The sequence below is a fragment of the Episyrphus balteatus genome, chromosome 1, assembly GCF_945859705.1.
Source record: "Episyrphus balteatus chromosome 1, idEpiBalt1.1, whole genome shotgun sequence".
Classification (NCBI taxonomy): Eukaryota; Metazoa; Arthropoda; class Insecta; order Diptera; family Syrphidae; genus Episyrphus; species Episyrphus balteatus.
Window position 1 is genome coordinate 12103024 of NC_079134.1, and position 8307 is coordinate 12111330.

At 29.5% G+C, this 8307-nt stretch overlaps 1 non-coding gene across 1 annotated transcript; it reads left to right on the forward strand.

The window, feature by feature from the left end:
• Positions 1-3521: 3521 nt before the first annotated feature.
• On the forward strand, positions 3522-3594 carry Trnav-aac (transfer RNA valine (anticodon AAC)). The gene has a single exon. It is a non-coding gene; the product is annotated as a tRNA-Val (tRNA).
• Positions 3595-8307: the final 4713 nt, after the last annotated feature.

Here is an 8307-nt window from a genome sequence, read left to right on the forward strand (position 1 = left end):
AAGGAGCCTGCCCGAAAAGTATTTTAAAAAAACAAAATTAATTTTTAATTTAAATAGGTAATCAATTAATTCATCAATTTTTAGTATGTTCAATATTTTCTTTAATTTTTCTTCAAAATTGCATAACATTTTATCTTTTTTAATTACTTTTTGCATCAAGTATTTTTTTTAGTTGTAGAATAATTAATCTTATAAAATTTATTTGGCTAGTTTTAAATAAATTTTTAATACACTTTGGCAAATAAAATTAAAAGTAAGTACAAATAATTTACAACAACTCATTTTGTATAATTTATTTAATCACAATGATCAATAGTTTTGTATATGTATATAAAAGTGAGAAATGTGATGGTAAGTAAAAGTACATTCTTGATTATGGTCATTAAATAAAAAAAAAACAAACTCATATTTATACTGAATATATTCAGAAACAGTTTTTCAGTTATAAAAAAAGGATTATAAAAATGTATGTGCGGTTACCTTACTAACAACAACAATTCTGTACTTGCTATCAGAGTTTTTACTTGCAGTTCGTAGCGAGAGTGCTTAAGAATCTTTTAAAAAAAGTTCACTATTGCGAATACGTATCTACTTTTTTTTATATTTATGTCATTCATTTTTTTTTAATAGGTATTTATTTATTTTTTTAAATATTTTTTTCAGGGCTAGTATAGAATAGTATAGAATATGAAAGAAATCATATTTTGGTTGAATTAACTTATTACAAATTTGTACAGAGGTTAAACCAAGGAAAAAGTGTTTTTTACGTCATTTATCAAGGGGCACGGTAGTGCCCAGCCAAGTTCTCTAGCAACTTTGGCACTACACCCTTATTTACAGGAAACAACTCAGGCCATTTTCGACCCCCCTCTAACTTCCATACCAAAGATACTAGAAATTTCAAACTCGCTTCATTTGTTAAGCTAGTCAAAACAAAACTCCTCACAAAATTTCTTGCTTGCTACGATGAGTAGTTTCTGAGATAGGGCTTCGAAAATCTCAAAAACCGTAACTGACTGACTGACTGACTGACTGACTGATTCACTCACTGACAGATCATCAAAATTATGGAGAACTTCCCGTTATCGTAGAAACTTGAAATTTTACACGGTGATAGGACTTGTGGTGTATACAAAGGAAAAAATCGAAAATTTGAGATTTTCAATTCAGGGGGCGTGGCATCCGCCCATTTCCACTGAATTTTCATCAAATATTATAGAGCACTTCTGATTATCTTAGAATCTTGAAATTTGGTAGAATGGTAGAGTTGGTAGTTTATACAAAGGAAAAAATTTTAAATTTGAGAATTTCAGTCAGGGGCGTGGCAACCGCCCATTTCCGCTGAATTTTCATCAAATATTATAGAGCACTTCTGATTATCTTAGAATCTTGAAATTTGGCAGAATAGTAGAGTTGGTAGTTTATACAAAGGAAAAAATTTAAAATTTGAGAGTTTCAGCTAGAGGGCGTGGCAACCGCCCATTTTCACTGAATTTTCATCAAATATAGAGATTTTCAATTCTACTGCCTTACCTTGCAAAAAGTAGTGAAATCACAACAAAAACATTACTGTTAAAAAAAGAGCCAAGTTCTCCTATGTTGAAATTATGCTGGCACAAAAAGTACTGAGATGTAAAAGTGTACCAAGTTCTAAAGTTTGGGTTCAAATTCGTATCAATAAAATTTTGATTGTTTACTTGGCAATTTTTGAAATAACTTTCAAAATCGGAAATTAAAAGAAAAATTGTCAAGAGAACAATCAAAATTTTATTGATACGAATTTGAACCCAAACTTTAGAACTTGGTACACTTTTACATCTCAGTACTTTTTGTGCCAGCATAATTTCAACATAGGAGAACTTGGCTCTTTTTTTAACAGTAATGTTTTTGTTGTGATCGTTTTTAACTGCAAAATTTATTGAGCAAGCCTCTTTGTTATTTTTTTGTCTAATTTTTTACTTGCGATATAGGTACTATAGGGCAAGTTTAGGATTCGTAAAAAAAATCGAACTCGAGATAACAATTTTACATGACATTACGATGATGGAGAATGCCAAAAAAGTGGGTCCGGCAATTCTACCTGTCTGTCTGTCTGTCTGTCTGTCTGTTTGTCTGTCTGTCTGTCTGTCTCTATCTGGAGCTGCAGCCTACACGAGTGAAGTGATTTTCTTCAAACTTGGTAGTTAGCAGTTTTTGGTGATTCCCTAGAGGGGAAATTGAAATTTTTTTTTTATGACCAAAACTAACGGTACCTACCATATAACGGAAGTAGAAAAGTTAATTTTTTTCAAAAACGGCTCTAACGATTTTGATTAAAATTTTTGTGTGTAGTACTACACATAAGAGCCAACTTTTTAAATAAAAAAAATATTTTTTGTACCGTTATTAACGGTACCTGTCATAGAACGGTTTTTTTCGTTTCTGAATATCTCGTACAACATTAACCCGATTTAAATGAAAATTTTTATACAAACGTGTGTAAGTAAAGATAATATTAAAAATTTAGAAAATTTTCAAAAAACGCATTTTTGGATTTTTAAAAAATATTTCAAATTTTTTTTTTGAAAAATCAATTTTTTGAAAACGGATCAATGAAAAATTTTGAAATTTAGTTTTTATGTGTAAATTAATTATTTCTTCAAAATGGCATACCAACTTTTTTTTTGAAAAATGTTAAAAAAATTTTATACAAAAAACGGCTCCTACAATTTTCGAAAATTTTTTTCTAAAAATACCTTTTTATACAAGAAATAAAATGGCATATTTGTTTTTTTTTTTAAGATAATTTAAAACGGAGTTTAATTAATTATAAAAACAGATTTAATTTTTTTATACTACTTATGAAATTTCTTCAAAATATCAAATTTTAAATTTCTTGAATAAAAAGCTTTAACATTATAGTTACTTTAAGCATAAGAGCAAGTACGTGCGACCCCAGTCGTGCAATTTATTAATTTTTAAATTCAAGCTCTGAAAACTGAAGAGTCGGAAGACGGAGAGGTATGTATTTCCATTTGTGTATAACACAAAACAACTGTTATAATTTACTATCAGCAAACAAAAAAACTGCATATCTTAAGGGGCTTACGACGAAATAGAATTACTCCTAAACGCATATTGATAAATAGTGGCATATGAGAATGATGAAAGATTTGTTTGTTTTTTTATGATGCATATTTTCAGGTGTTAAATATATCGACCTGTACTAAAAGCACAGAAATCCCACCTAGAAGACCAAAGAATATTTGTTTTGTATTGAAATAATAAATCTAACTTACTTATTGTTTTAATGAATTCTCTTTAGTTTAATGTCTAGAGAAATGGTTATCTTGGAAAATGCGTCGAACAATAATATTCAAATCTGTACCTAAATTTTTGATATATCTGGGAGTGTTGAAGTTCATGTTCAAGTTCATATGCGAACTTAATAATTGAAAATGGGCAGTGCAATACTGTAGCTAAATTTTTTTTTCACTTGCTCTATAAACCTAAATACAAAATCTTGCCTCCATTAATCATGTGTTTCCGTGGTGTAGTGGTTATCACATCCGCCTAACACGCGGAAGGCCCCCGGTTCGATCCCGGGCGGAAACAGATTTTTTTTTTTTTATTTTTTTTTCTTGATGTGATGACTTTAGTTCATTGTACAATATGCATTTAAAAATGATGAAAAATATTTGTATTTCAAACCATTTTAAACAGATACATTTTGAAACAAATAATTATACGTAAACGTTCACAAGGTTCCATATAAAAAACACCGATTTCGAAAATCATTGAGAGCCCAGTAGGTATTTGAGTGCTGAAAAATAACTTAGAATAGGTAAGTATGTACTAGGTATTTACTAAAAAACAAAGGCATTTGTATTCATTTAATTCAAGGTTAACTCATCAAAATTTATTCAGTCAACAATTATTCTGTTTCAAAGCATTTTAGCAGTTACGCAGCTGAAAACTGAAAATGAATTCTTTTTTTATTTGCAATCACAGCTATTTTTTACTTGCTCAATAGGGCAAGTATTGGTTTCGTGTCACAAAAAAATTCAAGGTTTTAATCAAAACTAACATTAGGATGATAGAGAAGTCCAAAAGAGTGGGTTTCGTCATGACGTCCGTCGCGACGGACTGTGCGTGCGTCGCACAATGGGCCCAAAGGACCATTTGCGTCTCAAAAATGTTTTTTATGAAATTTTAATTTTTGGTAATTTCTTTACTGAAATGAATCAAGGGAAAGTCAATCTATATGTTTTCATTGAAAATTGATTTTTAACATGAGTTTCTCTATTACAAAATTGTATCTGAAGTCTCCACTTGAAAATACTTTGTTTGAGTAACAAAATAAAGCAAATCTTCACAATACGTTTTCAAAACTATATTTGAATAAATTATATAAGTGTTGTATGTCGTTGGAAAGCTTATTTTAACTGCTATTTATATTGCTGAAAATAAAAATTTTTTAAAATATATTTTTAATTAATATTATTTTTTTCACACAATAAGCTTTTATTTGCAGTTTTTCAATTTTGAAATGAGTTTTAAATGTTTCCCGCTGTCTTCCGCTGTCTACTTTTTTCACAATTTTGTTCTTTGGTTTATGTACTTAAAGATACAAAAAGAATTGGCTGCTTTTATCTGCTTTTCTTTGATAGAGAACGATATATCTGTCGAAAGACATGGTACAAAAAAAAGTATTTTGGTGCATCCTGACCTGTTTCAATACATATCTTGAGTTCTATTGATCGCACTGTCAAGATAGATGTCTTCAGGCTTTGGGGAAATGACAGAGCATCAGTCCTTATATTCAGAATGTGATTTTGTGTTAATTTAGCCTGCTCACATTAATTGGAAAACTCGCGATATTTAACCCCTCGGAAACCATATAAAGCCGCGATTTAAAGCTGCCAGACTTTTGAATTCGTTATTAAAACGCATAAGGCTATAAAACTGCATACTCACATTTTGGTTATACCTCCACTCCCAAAATTTGCTGTGGGCTCTTAGACTTAGTATATGCACCCGAAATTGAAGATATTTGTATTTTGAACAATGCTGTCATTGTACTATTAGAAAAAGTCTAAAGCCAGAACTATAATTGTCGGATCGTCGGATGCAAACGGAGGGGAACAGCGTTCGCAACCGCACTCGACGGATGAAAACTTGTGGAAAATACAAAGAAAACAACAACAATTGACAGTAGCTTCCGACTCCATCCGCCAATTATGGTTCTGGCTTAAGGTAGCAGAAAAATGTTAGAATTTAATATTGTAATTGTTGAAAAAATCTATGGAAAAAGTTTCATAAAGATTTTCAAAAGAGCCGTTTAAAGTGTTTAATAAAGAAGGATTTTCGTGAAAATTGACAACCAGTTTTTTTTGTGATTTCTTTTCTCAAAAGCGTAGTTTTTCGACTATTTCACTTTGCCTTACAAACGACTTTATTTAAAATGAGTATAATCAATTTTGTTTCATAATTTTTTAATAAAATAGCTTTAATTTCAAATAACGTAACACAAACAAACTACATTGAAATGTATTTTTTCTTTATTTTATACTCATAAAAATAATTAAGTAATTTTAAGACACGAAAGGAAGGCCTTTATAAAATTAAGAAACCAGTTTTATCTTATTTTGCAAAATTTGAGATAATAATCTTTTAAGGTACAAAAGTTACAGATTTTTTAGACGTTCTAGCCTAGTCAAAATCGTATTTTTTTTAGCTTTGAATAAACGTTTAATACTTAAATAAAAATATTAGCTAAAAAAAACAGTGTGTCAAATAATTTATTAAACATTTCAGGTAATATGTTCCTAATTTGAGTTAATTATTTTCAGACTCGAAGAAATGACAGATTTTTGGAACGCCATAGTCGAGCCAAAATTGTACTTTTTGAACTTTGCCTAGCTTTTCAAAGCTCAAAAATAATTTGCATTTAAAAAAAACTACGCTCAATGATTTCTGATACATTAAAGATTATATGTTCCAAATTTGGATTAATTATTTCAGGAGACAAAAAAGTTACAGATATTTTTAAATACCCAAATCAAGCGAAAATCGTACTTTTTCTACTTTGACTAATTTTTAAAAGCTTAAAAACAATTTTAATTAAAAAAAAAGAAAGTTGAATGATTCTTTATATTTCAAAGGCATTATATTCCAAATTTGAAGCAATTATCACAAAAGACAACAAGTTACAGATTTTTGCGACGCCTAAGGCCATATGGGCCCACTGTGCGTGCGTCGGTCCATCTGTACCTAAACGGGTAAACGGATTTTCTTGAAATTTGGTATAGATGTTTTTGTCGTAATTTCCAAGGTTGTTCTTTTTTTAATATCTCGCTTAGAACGTGTACCTCCCATGCAAAATTTTTGAGTTATTGCAAATATCTCGAAAACGGCTCTAACGATTTTAATTAAATTTAATACTTAATAAAATAAAAATTTTTTAACAAAAAATTGATCTCCATATCAGCTCTTCCTTTACATCAACCAAATTTCTTAAAAAATTTATACAGAGCCAGCTCTTTAATCTACAGATAAACTAACATAAAAGTGCTTTGAACTGCTAGAGCAAGTACGTGCAACCCAGTTGTGCATTTTATTTTATTCTGAACACTGACCTACGACTCTTTGTTAACTTCTATTAAAAATCTTCCGACACAAACTTATTAAAAAATATTTTCCACCAAAATCATTAGATTCAAAATATTTCCATTAATTAAAGCATCTATATTTCCAATTTGGCTCCCCAACATACAAACTACATTCATAATAATTAAGAAACTCATAAAATCGCAATAAAATCCATTGACCTCTAGCATTTATCTTCAAAATTTATGTTTCTACTTGTTCGATCATTAATACCTCCAAATATGTCGAACATGTGGGCTGAACACTGATTTTTTTGTAAAAAAAAATTCTCATGTGATTTTCCGTAGCAAGCAGATTGCTGATATTAATTTTCGATTCAAGAACCTATTCCCAATAAGGAATCCTTTGACCATATTCAGAAATGATGTTAATTGCTGTGCCATCTTTAAGGTTCAAATTGAGGGACTTTTTCTTTTAAAGAATGTATATGAGTGCACATGAGATGAAAAAAAGTAGAAAACCTTTCGCACAATTTTTTAAAAAACAACAATGAATTTAATTGCAAATTTAATTTATTATTTATGCAGCAAACACCCTTCACGATCATCTCACATCTGCGAGGCATATGCAAGTTCTTGAGAAAAGTCATAAAATTATCAGCAAACGACCGTTTTTCTTTCCCATTTCTTTGCTCACATCAGCATGTTTCTCTTACAAAATTCTAAATTTAGTTCTATTCATTCGAAATAAAAACAAAAACAATGCAATAAGAGTGTGTTTCAAAATATATAAACGACAACACAGACAAGATGTTGCCCCGAAATAGATCAAAAAAACAAGCTAGAGGTGCATTTTTGTAGTTCGTATTTTTTGTTTGGGAAGGAAACATTTTCCAATTTGAATACTTTTCTGAAATTTATGTACGCCTGGTAGAAATATCGGAAAATTTTGGTGGTTTTTCACAAGTGGCATTTTACTTTAACGACAGAGAAATAAAATTTTCTTCATTTTTTGTGAAGAGATTCCACTCTTTGGAAAATCCTTACAAGGAAAGAAAATCATATCAAATAAGAGGAAATTTTCATTTGATTCGCTGATCGTAAATACATTTTCGCTTAAAAATGTCGGCTAATTTTTCTGCTAGCCCAGTGTCAATGTGAAAGTAGTCAAAAATTTTGTATATTCTAAAATAAAATTTTCTCTTTTGATTTATTTTGGTTTTTGAAACAAGCAATTTATTGAATGCATTATTTTATAAACAAAAACGTGTGGATTAGAAAATATGAATTGATCATAACAAAAATGAAATATATATCTTAGATGATACAGAACTTAAAAAATTATAATGAAAAGATATTCGTTTTGAAGCAAAATTAGATTTTGGGCTGGTTGGACCAAATAACAGGGCAACAGAATTGTGGTTCTTGTTGTGATCTAAACATTTCTATTGAAAGAAATTTTATTAGAAAATTCAAATGCACCCCAAGAATGCATTGCTTTTGTGTTAGCTAATAAGAATTGCATGAACGAGGTTGGAAATGATTATTGTGTTTTATTTTCTAAATTTAAAGACTGCCAGGGGTGGTAATATTCGAGCAAATTACATTTCTGAATAGAAAACAAAAATTATTTTGAGCTAACTTTTATACTGAATATAATAATATAAATGTAGGTACATATTATAAACAAAGTACAATATTTTTTAAATCATAAGCAAGC